At 38.8% G+C, this 25812-nt stretch overlaps 1 long non-coding RNA gene across 1 annotated transcript; it reads left to right on the forward strand.

Annotated features, from left to right (window-relative positions):
- Nucleotides 1-455: 455 nt before the first annotated feature.
- Nucleotides 456-23059, forward strand: LOC311305693. The gene is made up of 3 exons (XR_014630049.1): nt 456-619; nt 21692-21827; nt 22903-23059. It is a non-coding gene; the product is annotated as an uncharacterized lncRNA (long non-coding RNA).
- Nucleotides 23060-25812: the final 2753 nt, after the last annotated feature.

Genomic DNA, 25812 nt, shown 5'->3' on the forward strand with positions numbered 1-25812 from the left:
GGTGTTGTTAATTCATGATGGATTGGCACAGTGGGTGTGAGATTAAGCATGTGTGAGGAGGATTGTGGGAAAGCTCATATAGAAAGTCACTCGTACAGCAGCTCCGGGCCGAGTGTGTAATCTGAAGCCATCTTACCCGTTTACAGCATTCTTACTATGATTAGTGCTTTAGAGGAATGTTCTGGCTTCCGGGTGAAAAAAAAGAAAAGCTCCATCAACAGCATTTCAGACATTTCAGTCGATTTCCACAGAAAATATTTATATATTAATTTTTGTGGCAAATAATTTTAGGAATTTAGTGAAAATAGAATGGCCAGAAAATAGTGCCAGGAGGCCGAAATGTGAATCTCATACGTTTGTTAAAGCGTTTAAACGAATTCTTCCAGTACAAATAAAATAAAATAAACCGTCTTACACGACCTGCAATGTCTTAAATGTTGTTTTTTTTGCTTTAGATCTGTGTAAGTGAACATCATCAGTGGATGTGCCAGTGCAGCACCTTCCTTCTTGGCATCCTGCCACGGACATTGTGCAAAAACTTACCAGGATTAATGACTTTACCAGCCTTGCATTGTCATGACGACTACATTGAAATATTGGATGTCTTCACTCACAAAAGGTTAGTGAACAAATTGATCACAGTGTTTTCATGTTGATATATTATTGCCTTTCTGCTGTATAATTGTGTCTGTAAACAGTGTGTATTTTAATGTTTATTACCTGGCTCTGTTTTCTTTCTTTGTAAACTGGTTTTAAAAAGAAAAACTAAGGGGAATTTTTTTTATTTTTAATTAAGTTGAGTCCATTAAATAATGTTAACAAATATTAATTGAATAGCAATTAATTGAATTCATTTTAGTAATGTATTAGTAAAAAAATTAATTAGCATTAACTAAGACTAATAGAATAAATTTAGAATAAATATTTAGATTTATTTTTATTCAACTACAGGTGAAACTCGAAAAATTTGAATATCGTGCAAAAGTTCATTTATTTCAGTAATTCAACTTAAAAGGTGGAACTAATATATTATATAGACTCATTTTATATATATATATATAGACAAATTTTGAAAATTTTCATAAGCTGTAAGTCATAATCATCAAAATTATAACAAATAAAGGCTTAAAATATCTCACTTTGCATGTAATGAGTCTATATAATATATTAGTTTCACCTTCTAAGTTGAATTGCTGAAATAAATGAACTTTTGCATGATATTCAAATTTTTCGAGTTTCACCTGTATAATGTTCATGTTAACTAATGCACTCAAATAATGGAACCTTATTGTAAAATGTTTCCAAAAAAGATTATATGAGTGTGTTTTACAATAAAATAGTATTTAATTAAAATAAATACTTCTAATTTTCATGTTTAACTCAATGCATTCTTTGCCGTATCTTTGTAATTATTTGGAAAAATTTACAAGCAATTTCTGAGTGATTTTCTTTTTCTAAGTAAATCCAACTTAATTTTTTCAGTGTAATTTACATCATTCCACAAAATTCAGCTACCTGACACATGCACAACTCTCAGGAGTTTATGAGAAGCAATACGATTTTCTCACGTCACGTCACAGCTCTTTTTCATATACAGTCCTCATATTTTTGCTCCCGTCCTGAGCTGGATAAGCATCTTAAAGATGGCATGTGGGCCGGTGTGTTTTGCAGCAGGTATGTAGTGTGCGCTGACCAAACAAACACAGCGAGGAAGTCCAGTGAGAAGCATGCAAACCCGAGCCAGTGTTTAGAGCGGAGTCAAAACACAGCAAAGATCCAGAGATCCTATCTCTCTTTCTGATATTACTCTACTCTGTCTCGTCTGTGTAAGAAACGGAGGATTGAATATGGTCTGGTACTGCTTAATGCGAGTGTTTTCATGATTATTATGGGTGAGGTGGCTTAGGTGACTCCGGCCTCGATGTTGGCCAAGGAATTTCTATGACTTCCTGAGGTTAAAGCGGCACAAACTGTACCGAATCTGGATTGCGTATGTGCTTGAATCCTGAATGCATTCCTGTTCATAAAGAGTGGTGTAGTTACAGCATCCACCAGCAGAGGTTAACTAAAGTTAACTAGCAAAACCCCAAGCCCTGGGGCCGGCTTACACACTACTAAATATTCTCTCATTGCACCATTAAACTTAGCTGAAACATAACTTTATGTATATTCTAAATATGGAAGCCTCTGACCAGGAGCAATGCTTTAAAACAGCAGGTTGGTTGAATACTGAATTTAACACGGATGAAAACAAGGCTAGATTTACAGTCTTTACAATGGCGCTCAATAAATAAAGGTCCTAGATCATGTCATTTTCACGAATCACAACTTTACACGTTTTTTTTCGACTTAGTTTTTTTCCGGAAAGACGTTTTGTCAACTGAACAATCGGTATGTTGTAATGTTAAACGACAGCGCAGTCATCTATCCCTCACAGCCTTGTTTTTACTCCTGTCAAAAATTAAATATGGCGTATATGATAATATTTACATTTACATCTTTAGAGAACATTATGCAAATAAATGACTCATACTTATGAATGACTACTAAATGTCTTTTTTTTGTGTGTGTCAGTGTTTCTAATCATTTCAAGTGCACTGTTATTTACATGATTAAGTATTGAATTTCAGTGGAAACTTATTTTTACCATAAGTTACTGTATATGAGACAAAATAAGGTAAAATCAGTGAAGGTAAACGTCTTATGATGTGACTTCGCACATGTGACAGATTTTAAAACACTTAGCATCATATATTTGGGTGAGGGTCATATTTTTGCAGACTTGTAAATGGTTACAGAGAAAAACTGGGCATCATACACATACCAGATTTGAAGTCATCTTGAGCACAGCAAACTCTCACAGAAACGCGTGGCTCGTTGCTGGCAGTGCTGACGGCGTGACAAATGAAAACATCAAATTTATAAAACCGGCTCAAAATATCAAATATGTTTGATATCCTCTGTGCCCATCATACACTGTGCGATTTTTCTGTGGAAACGGTCAACTAATCTGCAGACTGGCTCAGACTTTCGAATTGTCCAGACTGCAAATCGGGGCAAAAGTCGTGTAGTGCATTCCAGCCTTTAAGATCAAATGGTGCAACCAAATTAAGTACAGAGTTAGTAAGAAACTAGCTAGCAGTTAAGCATCTAGTGTGGACTTTACGTTCCAATTTGAGTAAGAACTTGCTAGTGCGACCCTACCCAGATCTCCACAGAAAGTGGTGGCAGTAGTTTATACAAGCTCGAGCAGTCGGTTTGTTTGCTTTAGTCTGACTTGGAGCGTGATGAAATGCAACTCCTCGCTTTCATCCGATTCCTAAACAAGACAGTGAGATAGAGAGGAACGGAGAGACTGAAAGCCGAAGAGAAGTCATGCCTCTGTGCAGAGAAATAAACACACCCAGGGATAGGAACGATAAAGCCACACGCTCGCTAATTACTCCCTCGTTTGGAGGAACAGACTATCAGGTGTAATCAGAAACCTTCCTCTTCATATCTGATTAGGCGCTGACCTCAGTCATGCCATAATATGTCAATATGTGGTCAGAAATGACATGCCAAGATCACCATGTATATTTTCAGATGAGCGCCCCAAATATACACAGCGGAGTGTATCCGTGCCAGCTCTTACTTATGAGCTCTCGCAAGTCATGTGCCGCGGTTGAGGTGAGGATCAAGTCGTGAAATGGAAACTTGGGTTTCCTCATGTGCCGCAGGCTTTATCCTTACCTGTGGATAAATAACATGACGTCTCCTCACAACAGCGAGGGTATATAGGCACTTTCGGAAACTTTTAGAGGTGTCCTGGAGTGAGGAGAGCGGAAAACCAACTTTATCTGTCCTATATTACTGCAAGACAAGTGCTGTCTCCCTCCATTTCCCTCTGTCCATTCCCGGGGAACAGCTGCATGCATGGTTTTCTCCTCATTTGCTGTGAAAAGTGGGAGCTGTGGTTCAGCCACGGTTGGAGCTCGGCCCAATGGCTCCTCATCTGAGGGTTTCCATGGGACAGGCACGTTTGCTGTAACCAAAACACCATGTGAGGTTCAGCCAGTGCACTGAATGGTCGGCTATCTCCCGTCCCACTCTAGTGTCCTTGTCGACTGCTTGGATCCCTCAGGAAGTAAAAAAAAATGCCAATGCTAATTATGTTAGATGGACGCTGTAAAGTGCATTTAAAATTCTTTGAAATGTTATGTATTGTGAGAATCAGCAGTGTGCTGGTTTCCACCTGGCCAATGCATGACACACAGACTAAGAGTGACTCAATGTCTTCTGATCAGGAAAAATATTTTTGTGGTTTACAGAATCTAGTGTTGTCACAGAGACAGATGCTACTGTACGATGTGTCAAGACGCGTATGATATATGGAAGGTACACTGTAAGTGATCAGTTGACTTGACTTAAAAAAAGTAAGGAAACCTGTTGCCATAAAATTATCGAGTAAATAAACCATGCATAATTGAAAAAGATTGTTATGTGGAATTGTCAAGTTTACATAACTTAATTTTTTTCAATTACACATGAAGTTTATTACTTAATTTTTCAAGGCAATGGGTTTCCTCACTTTTTTTAAGTTAAGTCAACTGATCACTTTTTACAGAGTAGTAGCATCATTTTGAGTTCCATTCAGTAATAAAAACAAACACTTATTGCACCTTTAAATTCTTATTATGATTATAATATGTTAATAAATTATATTTATTGTGGGTATTGTAACAGATTTGATGATTCAATTTGATTTTGAATCACAAGCTTGATTCGGATCTAGATTCAATTCAATATCGATTCATTTGTGTACAGTAAATGCCAAGGAAAGCAATATCTTAACTAATGCTGTAAACTAAACTGGGAACCCTGTCAGCTGGTTAATAGTCCAAACTATTAATTGCTATTTATTTTTTAGATATAATAATCAGCACTCAAAAACGGTGTATACACACATTTAAATTGCAATATATTTTTTTCCTATACTTTAGTTCAATGTTGTAATATAAACATTTAGATTGTGTCTGTCATAACTTGTTTTCATAAGAGATTTATTCAAACATAGTAAAACATAATGAAGATGTACGTTTATGGACGCTGAATGGCTTTTCTGAGGTAAATGCGACATTATATGTTGTTCACAAGCTCTTTTATTGAAGTATTTCTGCAGCTGAAACACCAATTGCATTATTACATGAGAAAGTATACTTTTTTAGTAAATCCTACTGTATATCTTTCTACATTCCTTATGATGTTCAGTCATGTTCATTTTGTGCTATAACTAATAGTAAAGAGGATGAGATGATCGGTTCACGTTCCCTCAATTGGGGAAGCCACTGCAGCTCTTTTGAGTATATCATAAATGATTGTGCCTCAGAGTTTTCAATCAAAGGCAGATTCATGGTGTTTGATAATTTAACGATAATTTAACGGTGTTTTATTAAAAGTAACGATAATTTGACCAAATCATTTTGTTGACAGGAATTTCAGAATGTCCAAAGATGCCGTGCAATGACATCATGCCGTCCCATCATGCCCCAAACCAGTTCACCTTTGTCACAACTGTTTTTTTGTTGCACATCGAGGGATTTATTCAGTAAATTTAAAATTTAAATTTAAAAAATAAATAAATAAATCCGCCTCAATTGAGCATGTACGTGTTTATGCACTTTTTTATTTTATTTATTTCCATTCAGAATATTTTAATGATATATCCGAAAATGTACATTAAAATAGTTAGACGGAAACTATTGAGATTTTTCTGAGTGTTATAGCAGTACTGAACTCTCAAACAAGCACTGTTGTTAATATCATACTCCACAGCAGAATCCTGAATCCCAGACAGCGAAGAATTGAAAAATTCCTGCTGTAATTGCATTCTCACTTCTGTTTTTTTCTTTTTTTTTTCTTTTTTTTTTGAGGAGCATCAGAATACGTGTTGTTGTGTTGGAGAGCTGCCAGGATCTCTCTACAGACGCTCACCAGCCTTCAATAAGGACACTCACCTAGAGTCGGTTCACACAGAGTCCGGGCCACGCTGTTTTTCTAACTCTTTTAACCCCGACTGCACTGTGGGCTCGTATGGCTTTATCCGTTCTCTTCTCATTATAGCACTCCTTATCCTCCCTCTTTCCCTGTCCTTCTCTCTTTGGGACTGATTAGCATCTTCTTTTAAAAATCTGTAGCTTTGGCTGCTTCATAAAGGGACAGTCACTCAAAAATACAAGTTCACCATTTACCATGTGATTCTGAACCCAAATGACTTGCTTTCTTCAATAGAACACAAAATAGATATAATAAATCATTTGAAAATTAAAATAATTTTTAAGTTTATGTGCGGTCCATGCAAGCTGGAGAGAAAAATGGATTTGGAGGCACACCAAGGAAATAATGACAGTATTTTTAGGTTTTTCCAACGCTATCTCACGACCAATTCGTACGAGGTGGCTAATTCGTACAGATTCATATGACCTCATATGACCTTGTACGAATTAGTACGATTTGTCTAAACCCCAGTGATGTGTAGGTTTAGGGGCGGGGTCAGGGGTAGGTCATTGGTACAAATTCATACGAATTGGGAAACTCGTAAAACATGTACGATTTAGCAAAGGTCATATGAATTCGTACGAATTTAGCCACCTCATAAAATACGTATGAATTGCCGTGAGATCGGGTTGGTTTTTCCAAATTTATATGTCATGGCTGTCTTGAAAGGAGGTTATTGTTTTGGCTTGTTAGTTTAAAGGGTTAGTTCACCCAAAAATGAAAATTCTGTCAGTAATTACTCACCCTCATGTTGTTCCAACCCCGTAAGACCTTCGTTCATCTTCGGAACACAAATTAAGATATTTGTGATTAAATCTGAGAGCTGGATCACTTCTCCATAGGCTTCTAAGACACTATAACTTGCTGGCCCAGAAAATGTATTAAAGACATCGTTAATATAGTCCAAGTGACTCCAGTGGCTCAATCTTAAGGTTATAAAGCGGCGAGAAAACTTTTTGTGCGCAAAAACAAACAAAAATAACGACTTTATTCCACTTTTAATTTCCTTCTCTCTGGGCCTCGAGTCTTTTCACGTAGTGTTTAAGCGTAGCGCGTCTGTGCTGCACGTCACCACGTAGGCTCACTATTGGGCGACGCTGGTCATGTGTGTGATACGTGGTGAAAAGTGGAATAAAGTCGTTATTTTTGTTTGTTTTTGCGCACAAAAAGTATTCTCGTCGCTTTATAAACTTAAGATTGAGCCACTGGAGTCACTTGGACTATATTAACGATGTCTTTAATACATTTTCTGGGCCAGCAAGTTATAGTGTCTTAGAAGCCTATGGAGGGGTGAGCCAGCTCTCAGATTTAATCAAAAATATCTTAATTTGTGTTCTGAAGATGAACGAAGGTCTTACGGGGTTGGAACAACATGAAGGTGAGTAATTACTGACAGAATTTTCATTTTTGGGTGAACTAACCCTTTAACCGTAGGTGTCCCAGAATCAGAATTTTGGTAATTATTTTCTGTATGTTTCTCTTATAAGTCTTCAGCCAAACTTATTCACGCCTGTGGTTGAGAGGGCATGAATGACAGAGCAGGGATGTATGGCAGAGGAAGTCAGAGAAGAAGTGCATATTTAGCGTTCATGTCTGCGTCAGAGCATTGGAAAGCTTATGCAATGGCATGGGAGATTGGCAGCGTGTCCGACGAGAAGCGCATTGCCCAGGGAACGTCGGGTTAACCGCACATGGGAGAGCGGTCCAAAAGAACCGCGTCTTGATTGGGACGCTCAGGCCTGCCAGCGCTGGGAGTGACAAGCAGTGCCAGTGGATCAGAGCCGGCCTGCCACTGATGTTTAATGTTCACACATGCACTGGGAAGCACTGTCCAAGAAAACCAATTTGGAGTGCAGTTTGAGAATACACTTAAAAAAGGGGCACTTTTCCATCTGCCTTCTGTCCCTCGTCTTCGTCCAAGAGAAAAGCAACAGAGAGAGGGGAAAAAAGACAGTATGAAGAAGTGGAGTGCTTAAGTTCATAATCAGTTACAATTGAGTTTGTTTATTGACAGCACTGAAAGAACCTCTTGGCAACACCGTGTGTGTATAAGTACAACAATAAAAGCCTCAGTTAATTCTGTTAGTAGTCAAAAACTCCAAACCCATACTTGTCTCAGCGGCCTCCTTTACATCTGGCCTTGACATGCGCTTCGAACACGCAAAATGGAAAACAGCACTTACGTATTACTTCAGAGGTCGTGTTAACCGAACATTTCCGTCATTTATCAAGTTTTAAAACACGTTTTCTGTCATTTTGACAATTTTTGAAAAAATAAGGTATCTGGCCAATTGCATTTTCCACGGTAAAGGATGCTAATGCAGATTAGAAGTGAAGGAGGGAGATAGACACTTTAAAGCTCCCCTGCGAATACAGACTAAGAAAGAGACGCCAGTGAGGATTTAAGGAGAGAAACGAGAGGTTCTAGGTGTGTTCCAGTCGCATAATCCATGGAATATTCATGTTCAGTAAATCGAGCGACGTTGGGAAATTTACAGCCCATCATAGTAACCGTAGCGGAAAATGATTATTTGTAGTGCAAGGTCTGTTATCACTTAGTTGTACTGCGTGTAGATCATGAAACACATTAGCATTTACACTTTCACTTGAATCAGGTCAAGTGTGATCTGATTACTGAAAACGCATGTCAATTCTAGGTGTCAAGTCTCTGCATTCATAGCAATCCATTTTGAGTTTGGTTGTCTGTGTGATGAGTTCTGTGACATTGTTTAGTTGTCGTCTACTATGTACCCATGCAGACTGACGTCTTTGGCTGTTGCGTCACATCGCACTTACTCATTCTGTGCTGCTTGCTCTAAGTGTGGTTTGGCAGAAGGGATGGACTGCTCAGGCCCTATACTGGCCAATCACAACCACAGCATATAATCCCCCACTGTTTCACATGTACATGAGATGCAAACTTAAACAATAGCCGCGTTTCCATTACCCTTCAAATTGCGCAAATATAAAATATGTCGCATTCCAATTTATCGCAAAAAGTTTTTACGCTCACATGAGGTGGTTTTTCAAGCAATTCGAAAACGAAATATTTCGCAAACCTGCAATGGAAACAGTTTTTGCGCATTTACAGTCAGCTGACGTAGATGACGCGGTGTGTTTGGACAGAATACGAGACAGAGTTCTTTATTAAATTCATAAAAGACAGAAGAATTACAGGAATACTGGATTCTAAACCTCAAAGAAATGCCACAATCAAGACCTCGACGCAGAAATGAGGGAGAAACACTCAGAAACACATCATATGTGCCGCTCACAAGTATAAGGATCTTTCCTTATCATTAATGATTGGACAACACACATACGTCTCCTTCCATTAATAATAAGGGCCAGTGCAGTGGCTGAGATATAGGCTACATAAACCTACCAACGTCCGTTGCCATGATTTTTGGAAGGACTTATCGCGAGAGGAAAAAATTACGTTGTAGTCGCATAACATCGGTTAATGGAAACGCCGTCATTTCGCAAAAGTTTTTTGTCGACATTTAGAAAAAATCGCAAAAGTTTTGCGCAAATCTGTAATGGAAACGCGCCTAGTAATGTAAAAACATCAATAGCACATGAGCTTTTCAATGATTCTTATCTTATTTTATACTACGGGGCTGTTGAATGCTTGAATCTGATTGGTTGATGAACGTAATAAGGTGTGCAGTTATTTTCAGGGAAACGCACGGCTAAAGTAGTTCCAGCAGGTCTCGACCGCATTACAGCTCCATATCACTTCGCCAAATTATATCCAAGGTTTTTACAGCCTACAACAACAAAAGAACCAAAACCCACAACGACACAGACCATAGTAAACAGTAGGATAAAAACAACAAATTATTTCCATGTTTTTGCCACAAAATTAAGTTTTATTATGTACGGAAAGCACATACTTGCTTTCTTCCGCTCAAACACACACACATACAGTATAGGACACACACTCTCGCAGAAATGTGTTGTAAGCGCTGCTTTGATTATTGTATCAGTGAAATAGTTTATCATCTTAAAAGCTACATGATATTTCTCATTAGCGAGGTTATATTCGCGCTGTTCTTGGAGCAGATAAACTTACAGTAGAGGCGCTGCTGCCGAATACTTTTGAGAGACACACAGACTCGGTAATTCACATATGCATAATCTCTCAATATTTTATTTTGTTTTATATTTCTTTTCTTTTTTTTAAAACATTTTTATTTTATTATTTTATTTTATAATTGTATTTATTTTTTAAATTAGTTTTTTATTATTATTATTTTTTACTTTACTAGTTTTTTGTTTTATTTAGTTTTTATTTAGTATTATTTTATTATTTCATTTCGTCATTTAATTTTCATTTTCATTTCATTTCACATATGTATTTGTATATTTATTTATTAAAAAAAATAAAAAAAAGCCTAAATAAAGATATAAATAAAGATATAAATAAATACATTTAGCTGCATATTTTAATTCAAACTGGCCAGGTAAGCTGCAGATGTAGGAGTGTTCAGTGATTTTGTCCGTAATGAGATGGGGTAGCCTTGAAACACGGATGTTTCTTATTCTCCGTTGCAGCCTTGTGATGTCAGGCTTTTTGTTTCCAGTATATGCAGGTGTGAGAGAGTATATCCGTCTTGCGCTGCCATCCACCCACACGTACATATATCTACTTTTCAATTTCCCATTGGCCGCCATGCTACTCAATCATTTACAGTTTGACAGATAGAAGGGGGGATTTCCACAAGACCTCTGAGAAAATCCATATGCAAACCAATGGTTTTGTGAAATGTCAAAACTGGAGATCAAACCAAATCAAACAAGTGGTATAAATAATTTGCTTGGGATTTGCGCAGTAGTGGTCACAATGGTTGTCATTTTTGGGAGGGGAATAATTGGCATAATTTGGTAATAATAGAGTAAGAGGGGAAAAAACATTTATAAGAGAAGCTTATTATGGCGAATGAAGCCACCAGTGTCTGAGTTACATGTGATACAGCTCACCACAAATTTGCCTTACGTTATATGTAATGTATATTATATGAATTATGCGGTTGAATATGAATGTTTGGTGTAACATAGTTCCATTTCTGTCGTCCTGATAGACTACCGTGTTTAGTACATGAGAGGAAAATACATTCGAGAGATGATTCCCAATCCCAATTGCATTCATAAAAATCAGATGTATGATGTGCTGAACATATTATATTAAAGAGCTAATTTGAAGTAGAACTAACGCAGCAGTCATGTGAGCAGATCTGCTTGTTCCCAGCAAACTATAGTAATTTGTCTTTGGCCTGCAAATTATAGCTGGCAGCAAATTTAGGGATTGTTCAACTTTAATCAGTGTATTCCATTGTAGGTTGACTATAGGCATAAAAAGTAGAGCAAATGGGAATGAGTATTTATTGGGGACTCGCAAAAAACCAATTCCCCCAAATTTGAACCCCTACAGTGTTTTCAAGTATTTTGTATATACATGGACACACTAAGCAATGACACCACTTGTTTTATTTGATTTATAAAAAACAACCGGAAATGGTTTTTATGTACGGTATCATCTGAATTTTTTTTAAACACTGAGCCGACATAAATTCAAGTTATCTCAAATTTGTTGAACCAGCATGGTTTGAACGAGGGATGTGTTAAATTAAGTGTTTTGCTGCCGAAAGTGCATCATCAGCTTGAACAAATAATAGGAAAGCTGCCTAGTTAGTATAAGAACTGCTTGTTTTTCCTCAGGTCCTCCTAGTGCTCTTAATCAACGATGTTATCAATGCTGTGGAATCTGGCCTGCTTGCATCATGTGCGCTAACAGTGGAACCTCAATGGAGACAGCTCCTATTTCCCAGACCTTTCCTTCATGACAGAGCGGGTCCGTGAACAATGCGTCTCTGTGCAGTTTGTTTTCTCCAGCGATCAACTTGTTTTTAACATCCTCTGCGTTGAGTGGTGGCAATGGAAAGAGTGGGCCGGGCCCTGGCCATACTCTGGGTTTCAGTTCTGCTGCTTGAGCCCAGTGGACGAGCTTGACACTTCTAAGGGAGTCCCGTACCCACGGGCACCTACGCCAAGCTTTGAGTTCACTGTTTTGACTGGGTATGTGTTGGGTGAGGGGGCGAATGCTTACTATATGGGAAGTGGCAGAGTAGTAGCTGCCAGGCTGATTTGATTTGCCATTTCCCAAGACTCCCTATTCTAAAAGTCTTTCTGCCAAACCCTGGCTATAATGGTTTTTGCATTCAATCAAGGGCAGTGGCAAGCATTGGACAAGGCGTGTTGGGAAAGTGGGCTTGGAAGAGCTCTAGGTGAAGTGCCAGGAAGTGATGACAACTGTGTGGTTTGTGGAGCGTCACACCACAAAGACTCCTGAAGAAAAGGTACACTTTGCTCCTGCCTCGTCGCACAAATAGAGTTGTTTTCTCCAAGAGAGGAAAATATGACAGCTAATGCATCTAAACTGCCATATGCGCACACTCGCGCACACTCTCACACACCCCCTTCCCACCAACCCATGAAATTAGATGTTTTGCTAAAATATGGAACCCGTTTTTAGGGTGGAGTACATTAGGTTGCTTTACATTGGTGCTTAGCTGTTGGTAAGGGACTCTGATGGTTTCCACTGTTCTTACACCACTTTAGCCATGTTTTACGATGTTCTCCACTTGAGTGGACACGCAAGCCTCCTTAAGCACACTGCAGAGACCAAAGTGGCGAGAACACATCCCGAGAGAGCTGGATTTGCCTGATTCTTGCACAACGGACCTATGCTCAGTCTGGACGCACGCTAAGCGTACGCGTCAGAGTGTTTCCGTCGTTACCTCGTTAGCTAAGCCTCGTGTTGGGATTATGGGAAATGTCTTGGTGACCCTGGAAACAAAAGCATGACTTAATCAGCCTATAAAAACAGAGACAGTGGCCAAGACATTGGATTCAGCCAAGAGGCCTGCCATACACCGCACTGCTACATACTAGAGCCGTAAACATGGAGGACGGAAAAAGATATTGACAAATATCGATTATTTGTACAGGCAGGACTTAAAGGGATAGCCCACCCACAAATGAAATGTACTTTGTTCCAAACATGTATGAGTTTCTTTCTTCTGTTGAACACAAAAGAAGATATTTTAAAGAATGTTGGTAACCAGACAGTTGACGGTAGCCACTGACTTCCATAGTATTTTTTTCCCTACTATGGAAGTCAATGGCTACCGTCAACTGTTTGTTTGCCAACATTCTTTAAAATATCTTGTTTTGTGTTCAACAGAAGAAAGAAACTCATACAGGTTTGGAACAACATGAGGGTGAGTAAATGATGACAACATTTTCATTTTTGGCTGAACCATCCCTTTGAAAGGGGCATGCTGCACATTAGGGAAATAGGAATTTGTTTACTATGCAGTGGAGTGGAATACTAGGTTTCATACTTGTGCTTATCAAAGTGTGCATACAAATTTGTTGCAAATTAATGTGTTCACGCAAAAATGTCTGTTAATAATTTTCACAGAATCATTTCCTCTTAAGGCAAGCAACATCACAGAAATAAATTACACATTAGGGAGTGCCTTAGAGTTGTTTGGTAAAGTGCAATGACATCATGTTCTATTTTTAAGATGTGACTTTGCACATTCACAAATTTGACCGAACTGAAAAACTGCAATAGTTAATGTTTCAAAAAGCCTATCCCAACTTCTCTGTTACTCCAATTGCTATCACCACAACAGGAAATCTCCCAAGAGTTTGGAAATAATTAATAAAGGATCCTAATCATGGTCTGAGTTGTAGTGCTTTACGATGACTTCTTGGCAACGGTGTGACGGTAGCCAGCAGACCATTACTAGGACGCCAACTCAGTTACATGTCTGTGGCTGGGGCGGTGCTGTGTCTTCTGAGCATAGATCTGGCTTGGGCTGAAACTTGTGTGAAGTGGCTCCATATGGGCTCAGCCAACAGCGTCCAAAACCATTGAGGTTGCAGAGGCAGTCTGACGCACAACAGCAGCAAGGGGCAGTCAATTCTATTTTAGCAATTACGTACAGAACAGCCTGGCACATAGAAGACCTGAGAAAATAGCAAAACACAGTGTCACTACTGGTCAGTTTGTCAATACATTCACTACTGTTAAGTACCTTTTAAGATATAAAACATTCAGCACAAGAGGGGAGCCAAAAAATTATTCTCACAATAGATTTGTAAGTGAATGATGAATCATCCTGAAAGGCATGCGGGGTGTTCAGACCTTAGCATAATTATCTGTATTTTAGATGGTAAACCTCAAGTGTATCGTATTCATGCTGCTTTATTAGCTTCAAATGAATGGTGGTTTCAATAGAAGAACTGATGACACTAGTATAAAGTCAAAGCATTAGTACAGATGTAGTTACATGCCATTAAATGTCATTACAACAATAGAAATATGATTGAGCCAATGAGTTGCAAACAAGCCAAAGCAAAGATAGTATGGGTTCTGACATGGTGGAAATGTGAAGCAGATGTACTTCCCTCATCCAAGATGCTGTCAGATGGCTTTATCAGCCCCAGCCCTGTGGGAACTGCCCTTTAACCCTGAACACTCCAAGAAGCATCGTGAGCCAACTATGGACGCAAGTTCCGTCGTCATCAGCATTTTTTTTTTCAACGAGTCTGTTTCCAAAAGCCATAGTTTCAACGAACATTCGCAAACAGTATCGCAAACTTGTGTAGTTGGAACGAGAGCTCTCGACCTGTGGTTAGAAGCACAGTTTCTTGTTTTCACAACACGTGGACTTAATAAATCCTTATCGTGAGTAAAATGAGCAAGCTGACATTCGGTACAATCTTTTATTTAATATATATATATATACAAACGTTTTAGTTTGTCAAGAGATTTAAAGCGCTGTTTTTGAAGAGTGCGAATGATGCCATGTAGCAAAATATGTAGCATTAATTCAGTCTCAAACAGATTCATTAAAATAAGTTATTACTCCCCAACCTGCGTGACTAGCTAGTTGATTTCTTCAACACATGCATCGTATAATGGTAGTTAAGCAGTGGGTTACGTCGTTGTATGGGAAACGCAGCCTTGATCGATTAATTGAACTGAATAAGTTTAAGAGGTTCTCAGTGGTTCTAAATGTTTTGTTTTTTCCTGTGCAAAAAGGTTATCATCTGGAAAGATGTTATTTCAGAGAAATCAGTTGATCAAGGGAAAACAGTGCATTCTTCCACATGACATGGATATTTGCACGGTGATCTGCAACTTTTCCTCATTTGCACCTTTATTACGAGGAGCTTGCAGGTAAGGAAGAACTGTTATAGTGGACCCCCCACACCATCAAACTTATTACCAGGCAGAGCCCATATTCTGCTCTTAAGCCCCTATGGCCTTTGGAGCCGGATCAACTGCAGATCAGAGAGTAAGTGTCAGGGCTGCAGTCCAATGCTAATGGCAAATAGAAGGATAAGAACCATATGACGAGCCCAAAACCCTCAGTTCTTCTGCCACACACCTGGGGAGAAGTGAGGACTCTGGTTGGAGTCATGGATAACAGAGCCCCAGATCCGGCTTCAGAATTACAGAACGTCAATATGACATTTCTGGACCATGAAACTTCACAAGGTGAGAGGACACTGGAGAATGACATCATCTGAGATGGTTTTTGGGGTCTAAACCTTGTCTTTGGTTGACTACTTAACCTCACAAGTCTCTTTCCAACCTAGTCTTCACATCTTTTTCACATCTTCATGTAAAAGGGCTTTTATATGTTGGGCTCTTTCACAGCTTTTTTTCCTTGATGGCATTTGTTTCCCTTTGCTCTTTATTATTCTCAAGACATCCATTTCAAATTCTTTTATAGGCTGTTCAAAATGGTAATGATGTGAGATCCCAAACCGCCGACTGATTTAGAGGACTTGGATCCTGGCTGAGCGAGTGCAGACTGGGTTGCACAGAACATCCAAAGCCACTTAGGTACACTGACCCAAACGTAAGTTTGGCCTTTCTTTATCTTCAAGATTTCATCAACTCTCCCTAACTTTGTTACCCTCTGCTTCTTTCAGCACCCCTCCAGTCAGTGTATTTCTCTCCCACATCATCCTGCATGCTTCGGAGACACAGCATCTCTCCCCGACTAAAAATTCACATTTGTGATTCTGCACAAGCTTCCGCACTCTCTTTCTCTACGTTCCTAATCGCAGTATTGCTCAAGACAATGATTTCAAAACAGGGCAATTAGTGTAATGTTGGTGAACGGCTGGCATATACGGATGTTTCCTATTAAAATCATTGTTGGCTTCAGCATCCGACTCAACTACTTTCTCTCTTGGCAGTGGAAGCTCTCTTGCAAATGAGCTCTGTGAAACCTTATCCCCCACTGGATTCAAAGATGTTGTATCACTGTATGCAGAGTAAGTCCAGATGAGTTGATTCCTCAATATGGAGGCGAATGCCAGACCACTGAACTGTGGTGAAGGTCTGGTATTAAGGACCGTAACAAGTGACTGGCTTTCACCTATGATACTCTGAGCCAATTTGAATGATCTCCATCGTATGAAGTCTCCACATGATATGAGGTTCCACCAAAGCTGAGATGATTCATTAGGAGGGCATAATCCAGGTCAGCTATTTTTATTGGAGCACAGTTGACTTTATGACTTTATACAGTTTATATACTCAGTTTCAAACTTTAGTTTGATAAGGTAGCATTGGGTGTGCTCCAGCATAATTTTAGACTCTAAAGTTAATCTCTGCCGTCTGCGAGCCAGCAACGTCTTTGGTTGTTTCCAGACAAAGCTTCACAAATCATGCCAGGGTACTTTGCGACTGCTGACGCAAGAGCTCAAAATAAAAGGGTCTTTTCCCTGCTATTCTCAGTCAGAATATAACTCAGGCACAACATGGTCAAATGGTTAGATGAAAGGCTGTGGTGGTGGCTGCTTCCCAAGATTTCCTCATAATCATAATCTGACAGTGATAAACCTTGAAATTTATGTCTGCTGCATAAGAGTGAAGTCAAGAGGCCAAAAGAGGTGCTGCTGTGCAGATACGCTTGAGAAAAGAATGAACTGTTGGGTGGGGATTTTCTTCGTACAAACGTTCATAATCACAGGTGGATTTGGTGGCCTGGAGGATACGCATCTTTGTTTCCATGTCCTCAATCTCTGTTTCATCTGAATGTAAAAAATGCTGGAATTATCAGAAGGGTGTGCCGTGGTTTCTCAACACAGGAGAGTCGCCGGTCCTTCTCTAAAACCAACACATGGAATTCTCTCAGTCTGCTTTGATAATCCTCAGTCCTGCTCCCCTCACTGTTAACCTTTTCCTCAAAGCCTGGAGAGTAATGGGGTGTCCTCTAAGCAAGCAGGGATCTACCACTGTAAGTCTGTAGGGGTGTTTTGATTAAGGGTGAGGTGTATGGTGGTGATTATTTGCCGTCAAGGGGAGCTTGAGCAGAAGCAGGCGAAGGCCTCTCCGTTTGTTTGCACAGAGAATATTGGTGTTTTGTCGTGGGAAGAAAATGCCTAGAAGACCGTCCTGGATTAAGACTTAGGGCTGAGCTGGCAGATTAAGTTTCTTTTGGTTAATATCCACTGTACATACTTGATAATCTCAATAATGGAAGCAAAACATCCACGGTAATGACCTCAGCCACAAGGCAGCCCTCAACTGTTGGGGCTCTCCTAAACAGCCTTCATCTGTAGTAGGAGAGTATGAAGTGCAGAGGGAGCTCCCAGAGTCCTCTTATTTCCATTGGCGTGTGGTGAAAGGGGGATGAGGAGTGTGTATGTGTGCATGTGTGTGTGTGGAAGTATCAATGTGCGCAAGTCAGAAGGAAAGGGGCACGTCTGGGTCCAACCTGACAACAAGCGCATATGGAAGTAATCAGTTGGCTGTTGGCTGGCATGACGTCTCATTTTTGAAGAAGTGATGGAGTTGGGGGTAAACATATCCTACATGGCCTGTGATGGTTTCTGAACCCGACTCAATTAGATGGGAATGGAATTCTTGGAGAATGGAGGAAACGATCAGTGTTCGCTCCCGGTAGTTCCCTGCAGGAGTGCTGGAGGCGGCCCACTTATGAACAAAGACACTGCTCAAAAGTTTATTAAGAAAGTGACAGGAGAACAGTAATATGAAGAGACAGTGGTAGGAAGAGGACTATGCAGAAATCAAACCCCAAAGTTCCTAAAGTTACGGTACAATATTCAAAAAAGGCACATAATCTGCGACAATTACAGGTGTGTGAGAGATTCGGAGGGCGGTTTTGAAAATGAGATAATGTTAAAGTCTAAAACAGTAATCACATACTAGCAGATGGGAGTGATCATGCTTGACTGAACAGAATATACTGTCATCCGGCCTCACTATTAAGCTACAAAACAACCACATACCATAATCATATTGCCATCATCATTATGAAAGAAAAAACAGGGTATTGACCTCATTTCCTCTCTAATGGTTTTCCAATTGTTTTCTGACCATCTCACTGATTATTCCAATAGATTATCTGTGTGTTTTAGGCTCAGAGAGAAGACAACGCCATTGAAACACCATGTGCTGTGATGTTTTATCCATTTTCAAAACTTTAGCATGTGATAAACTACATTCTGTTAACATAATCAGAAAACATGCACGCTCTTGTTTTGTATTGACAGTAAGCATTGTCTTTATTAGTCTATCAAAAAGGATATTTGTCTTAGACCATCTGTTTTGACAACAAGTCTGGTCTGACTAAAGTGCATCTCTTGTTTTGTTTGGAATGATGATGCCATGCTATAAAAGCCAATTATAATGGATATGACCATAATTGAGAGGGTTGCTACTGAGGTCATTTCCTGTCAATGCCGTGGCCCGCCTCTCTGAGGGTGGTCAGTGGGAATGTGGGTCTCAGCATGTGGGCCTGTCTGGACTGTCTGGGGCCCTGATGGATCAACTCCTCATTCATCACGTGAAACACCATTTCACAAACACACACACACACACATAAAAAAAAAAAAAAAAAAAGCTCTGTTGGTGCATGGAGGTCTGTCTTGTAATTTCTCTTGACATGTGAAATTGTCACTCATTTCATCCAAATGTTTTATTATCTTAGCGTGTAGGAGTTCCACTATCACATCATTGACAAGCGTGTGCGTTTAGCAGAGCTGACAATGATGAATGTGAGATCAGTGGGAGGTGATACAACATTGTGCCTAATATTCTGTCAAATTCAATAACTATTTGTGGACAGTGCAACACATAAGGGAGGAGAAGTTTTGGAGACCGAAAGCGAGTTTGATGGATGCGGAATGGACGGCTGGACTGATGAATTGACAGAGAGCAGTTAGATGTGATTTTGATTAATGACCACTCACAACACATTGTTTCTTATTACTGATGATGGGTGTGAAATCTTCGGATCCTCTTTCTGGTCCTTTACGTTAACCCCTATGACAGATTGCTGTCGTCTAGTTGCTTTGTTCTTCCTACTTACCATAGCAACCATAAAGGGCCATAAGCACTGAATGTCACATAGCTTTAGGTGGCCTTCATAACTCATGCTAGAATCTGACATTTGACAAATGGTGTCACAGACTCCTCAGGGAACACTACCTGTCAAACGATGATGTGTGAAGCGATCTGTAAGGACATTCACACACTGTATGAGTTTACATTCAAGATGCATCTGTAGTGGTGGTGTGATTCAACGCGATGAGACTTTCTAACCTGTAGATGTTGAGAGACTCTCTGGTATCTTTTCTGAAGTAAATCTCTCTGATGCGTACACACTATAAATTAGAATTTGGCACAACCGAAACCACAGATTTTTTCAAGATGAAATTGATCACCACAGTGTTTTCAAACACCTTTGAGGCATTTAATGTGTTAATGTGGAACAGATGTATGTACATATGTGCATGAGTGAGAGAAAGAGTCTTGCTGAGTCTCACAGTAGTCTGTTTGCCAGGCCTTCACTATGTCCATCATGTTCATACCAGTTAGTTCATCTGCAATCTAGATGGATAACTAGTCCCCCCCCCCCCCCCACCCACCCACACACACACACACACACGTTTACTTATCTAAATGGGGACATTCCATAGACGTAATGGGTTTTATACTGTACAAACTATATTTTCTCGCCCCTTACGCTAACCCTACCCATCACACAAAACTTTCTGCATTTTTAAAAACCTTTAACTACTTTATTTTTATACCAGATTTACAAATGAGGACATCCCTAAAGGGAGATTTTGGGAGATTTTTTTCAGGTTTTGGTCACTTCAGGGTAAAAATTTGTCCCCAAAATATAGTTAAGTAGGTATGCACGCAAACACACACACACATTCATGTTGTATGGGAACATAGACATAATGATTTTTATGTACAAACTGTATATTCTGTCCCCTAACCCTAAACCTACCCATCACAGCAAACTTTCTGCATTTTTACATTTTCAAAATTACATTTCCTTAGTATGATTTATGATCTGTTTTCTTCATGGGGACCAAAAATGTTCCCACAAGGACAAAGATTTCGGATATTGCCATCTTTGTGGGGACATTTTGTCAATTTTGGAACATGCTTCATCTTTTCTGTTGGTGAACAATGGAAATTGCATGCATGACAATTCTGTACAGACGACATGGGGCCATAGAGACTTCTGGATTGCATTATTTCTTCAAATATCAAAAACACTTTCCGCAAAGTAATGGTTTATCGGTGAACCAGATGCAACAGAATATCCCTTTACGTTCTTCTCAAAATATTTAGGAAGATATTTCATGCTTGGTGTTGTATTCATCCTTCCCCAGTTTTCGGTCAGCCACATGTCAGGCTTTTGGATCATGTCTCATTTTGTAAGTCAGAAGCAGATGACCTTTTTCTCACCCTCTCTCACTGGACTGAAAGGACCCCCTAACTCTCCTCTTCAATGACTGATGGATGAATTGGGACTGGCATCCACCCCCTACCCAGATGGGCGATGTCCTGTTTGAAGGTTTGGGAAGGGGTGGGTGGGTGGGTGGGGGGGTGTACACGTGAGGCGAAACTGAACCGGGGTAAACTAGTGATTGTCACTCATCTCAAACTCCCTCTTACCTGTCAATCATTATGACTAATGAGAATTACATCATCAGGCGTCCTGAGGGAAAGACTCTTTTGGGGGTGCTACGGATTCACATGCGCATGTGTTTGGGTGTGTGCACGCCTGTGTGGGTTTGTGTACTTAAAGGGATAGTTCACCCAAAAAAGAAAATTCAGTCATCATTTACTCAAGTTGTTCCAAACCTGAATGATTTTCGTTCTTCTGCTGAACACAAAAGAAGATATTTTGAAAAAATATGGTTAAATAAACAGTTCGTGGACCTTTCATAGTATGGAAGTCAATGGGGTCCATCAACTGTTTGGTTACTGACATCTACCCTGCTGGAAGATGTCAGAACTACACCATGTGTTACTAAAAAAAAACGTTCTCCTTTGATGCCATTCAGAGGGTTTCCCCACACAATATACAGTATATATTGCTAATGTTTTATTAGTTGTTTTACCAGTGGTCTAATCTTTTTTGGGGGCTCTTACAGTAATCATATTTTCCCTTACTGCTTGCTTTGATGCCAGAGCTCAGGATAGGTGCTAGTGAAATTAGTTTGGAATTTACACGTTATTGTGATGTCAGCGGCTAATCAATGATGACATTCTTTTTCTGCTGCTCCATAGGGATTGGTCACATGACAATCATGCGATTGGCTGAAAATATGAGTGAAGATGGCAGATTTCACATGTGGAGGTTTCTGCACCAGCCGAGCAACTGCCATTGAGATGAATGGGAATGCTAATGGATATCTTTCTACAGGTATCATCGACTGCTAAAATTATCAGTGCATTATTATTTGTATACTGAAAAAAAGAAAGAAAAGTACAATCAACTTGGATGTTTAAGTAATTTCAACTTAAATTACATTAAACTGACTTAAATTTAAATTAGTTGAATCTTGTATAACTTAAAAGTTGAAAATTGCTTAACTTATTTTGAGCAATGTAAAAACATATGTTTTCATAACTTGTCTTTTAGTTTTAGTCAATATTTCAAATATGATATTCATTGTTTTACTTTAAAAATTGCATCTAATTTTGTTCAACAAGCATCATGCGAATGTGTAAATGCGAGTTGTAATATTAAGTTTTGATTATTGTTTAATTATCATCATAATTGACTTTTATGTCTTGTCTTTATCCAAAAAAAAATAAAATTCGGCAGTAATTTCATTGGCAACATTAAAATCACTTGTGTGTTTTTCCTATAGTTGCAAGCGTGTGACATCAACCATAGAGTGTGATAGGTAATTTTGCTCCTGTTTTGCGCATTAATCATTCTGGTTGTCCTCGAAACACCTTCCTTTCCGCATTAAAAATGAAAATATTATTTGATAGACCGCTGGGATTAAAAACAGGACTGCGTAACGAGAGTGCGTGAATTATTCCAAAATAAATACAACTTCAGCACATTTCACACAGGAGCAAAATATGACAAAGCTAATGACCTTTAAAATGAACGACTCTGTGGAGTCAATCAGAGAATGAGTACTTCAATTATTATTGTAGCGATCAAAATGATCGAGTTACAGTCGTTGATTAGAATACTTTTTCTGCGCGGAGCGGGTCAATTTTCTCTTCATGAAGCACAAGATGTTCTTATTATCTCAGTCTCAAACACGCTCAACTTTTTTCCACTGCTTCTTTATTACTATCAGATGCTTTTCTGATTGTGGTGTCTGTTGCTAAATGAGATTTAATAACATAGCAGATTTTGCCAGCTTTAAAGCACTGACCTGTGAAAGGATATCCCTTTCCATGCGCAACTACTTGTCGGTTGAGTAATCGTCTTCTCTCCAATTTCTCAACCGTTCCTCGGTTGCTCTTTTTTCCAGTGGTGTTCAAGCGTGGACGAGATAATCAAGGAGGCGCTCTGACGTCGGCTAGCCACGGGTTGGAGAGGCTTGGATGAGAAAATCGTGAGGGAGGTAAATCTGGAGACCAAATGTTGTTTTGGTCTTGTTGTGCTTGTAAAGAGGTGAAATTACAAACATAAGAAAGCAAGACTGAGGTCAGAAATGGGAGTCCGTTGGTCTGGGTGAGAACGAGGGTGAAAAGCGGATGGAAAATGGAGGAAGTTCATGCAGATTGATGAGCGCAGCATCAGTTTTGATAACGAATTCACATTTCAAGACAGATTTAACATGTGCTCCAGATTTTGATTGGTTAGGATATGCGGGTGGCTAAATAAAGGTTTACACAACCGTATGAGCAATGACTGTGCTATTGCCAGTGATAAGTAATATCTTGTTCATTGAGTTTACATGCTAAGTAAGTTACGATCAACATGCACTATGCTAACTATTAATTTGAACTGAAGTAGCCTAAACAAGATTAATTGGTTCCAATGCCACCACTCATTTATGTTATCCACACATATTAGTTGGAATTACTATTATTTTTTGAGTAATCAACTTATTTAAATTTAGTTGCTACTCAAAAAAAAAAAAAAAAAAAAAGAGCTGTTGAACGAACTTGATTAAATTAAGGAAAACTTTTCCTCGAAAATGAATTACATTTTTCCAACAAAATCTAATTCGTTGAAATGATTTGTTGTAATCTTGTTGTATGAACTTAAATTAATTTAGTCATTCCTGCTAGATAAAGTTTTGTCAGGTTGTCTACATTTAATTTTTAGCAAATTTGACTCTACAGTTACTTCCAATGATAGGAGCTACTATAGTGTTCAATTTAATTAAAACCACTTTTACGGAGTAATACTGAATATTACTTATGCAAGTCTGCGAAAGAGGTTTAATGCATGTTAACTGAGCGCCCACAGCCCTAAACTAAACACAGTCGCCACTCTTCTGCATAATGGTAACCACACAATTCAAAAACATTACAGAAAGTCCTCTAAGTTTCTAACATAACTGAATATTAAACACTAACACTAACTAACAACATCTTTCCATTTACAGAAAAAACACATAAAATAACACTTTAATCCCTAAATGTACCCTCCTGATGCAGTCCCTTGCAAAGCATTCTGGGAACTACAGATCCACTGCCCTGTTAGTTGTCAACAAAAATGATTCATGTCGTTTTTTCACACAAATTAAATAAGTAAACTTCAGTTTTAAATATATTAGGTTGATTGAACACAATTAAATCAAGTTGTGACAAAATATGACACAATTGTGCTACTTTTGCTTATTTTAATTAATTCAATTTAACAAGAGGCAAAAATTCTTTTTTTGAGTGCTTTTTCAATGGTCCACTTTAGACATTCTACTGACTATAAGTAACTTTGCAACTACATGTCAACTAGCAGTCAATAAATTATACATGACTTAACACCTAACCCTAACCTAACATCCTAACACTCTAATGAGAGTTAGCTGACATGTACAGTAGTCGTAAAGTTACTTCTAGTTAGCAGAATGTCTAAAGTGGACCATCAAAATAAAGTATAATCTTAATGGGTTGCTCTAACTCAGTGTAGTTTGTTGATTGAATATAATTTCATTAGAAGTTGCCATACCTTAAAAAGACTGATGCATGATTGCATTCATTGTTTTATTGAGCCAAAACCTTATTTTTTAGATTGTAGTGATACTGACTTCTCCATAGCTTTCTTTCCTGCTGTCCTTCTCATTGTCAGTGGGCCACAGAAACCCAGTGTTAAATGTCAAAAACAGGCCTGGATGGTTGCGCTCACCTGGTGTCTTGTCTTTCTTTGTTCAGCTGTTGTGTGATATTTTAAGCTCATGTTTTTAGGGCCGCACTGAAGACACTCAGAGAAAGACCTTCTTTATAACTGGATGCAACACGTATATGCTTTTCACGTTTTTTTTTTTTTTTTTTTTATTTAATTTATATATATTTTGCATGTTTTTTGGGGTGGGTTTTTTATGTTTTGTATCAATTTTGGGTCAGCTATGGACAAGCCCAAACGTTGAAAAAAAAAAAAAAAAATTTTAACCCAACGGCTGAGTTTGTCCATATTTGACCCAAAATTTAGTTAAAACAACCCAGCATTTTTTAGAGTGATCAGTTTTTTAATGGCTCATGTGATATAGTGAGAATATGCAGCTTATACTTGAGGAGGACAAAACAGCTCAAAACTGAGCAAAAATATGCAATTTGGTGCAGATGCTGATATTTATATGGCAAAAAAGTAAGATGACATTCTGATGCTTGTAATGTAAATCAATAAGATCTTTCTTACAGTATAGCAGTACTTGCATAAAATGCATATAAATATCAGTCGTCACTCTATATCTACCAATAAAATGCCATAGTGAGATGATATTTAAATGCTTAGTTTTATGATCAAAGCTCTGTAGTTTTAAAACATATAATGCAATGCAATACAATGATGATCAAGAGATGAACAAATAAACCTTCCCCAAAAGCCAGATGGATATTTGATTGATGATAACAGTAGGCTTGTATAGGTTTAATGGGGAGTGTTGCTTCATCTTTTGTGAAAGAGTGGCCAAAGATCTTCAGGTGAAGTGCATGCCGTCTGGTTAACTGTTAGTCTCAGAGATGTCACAGGCTATAATCAGTGTCAGCTCATCATCCAGGGGGGGCAATAGTGTGAGTCGTGGTGGTCTCTGATCTCTGTGAGGCTACTAAGTTGTGGTTTATGAAAAAAAAAAAAAGTTATTATTGCTCCACCCCCTTCAACATACACACACACATGCACAAACACACACTCTTCCTCAAGCACATAGAGTTCACGCAGTGCATCAGGTGGTGAAAGTGTTCAGAATGGTGTGTGTGTGTGTGTGTGTGTG

This window comes from Rutilus rutilus (genome assembly GCF_951802725.1).
Source record: "Rutilus rutilus genome assembly, chromosome: 16".
NCBI lineage: Eukaryota > Metazoa > Chordata > Actinopteri > Cypriniformes > Leuciscidae > Rutilus > Rutilus rutilus.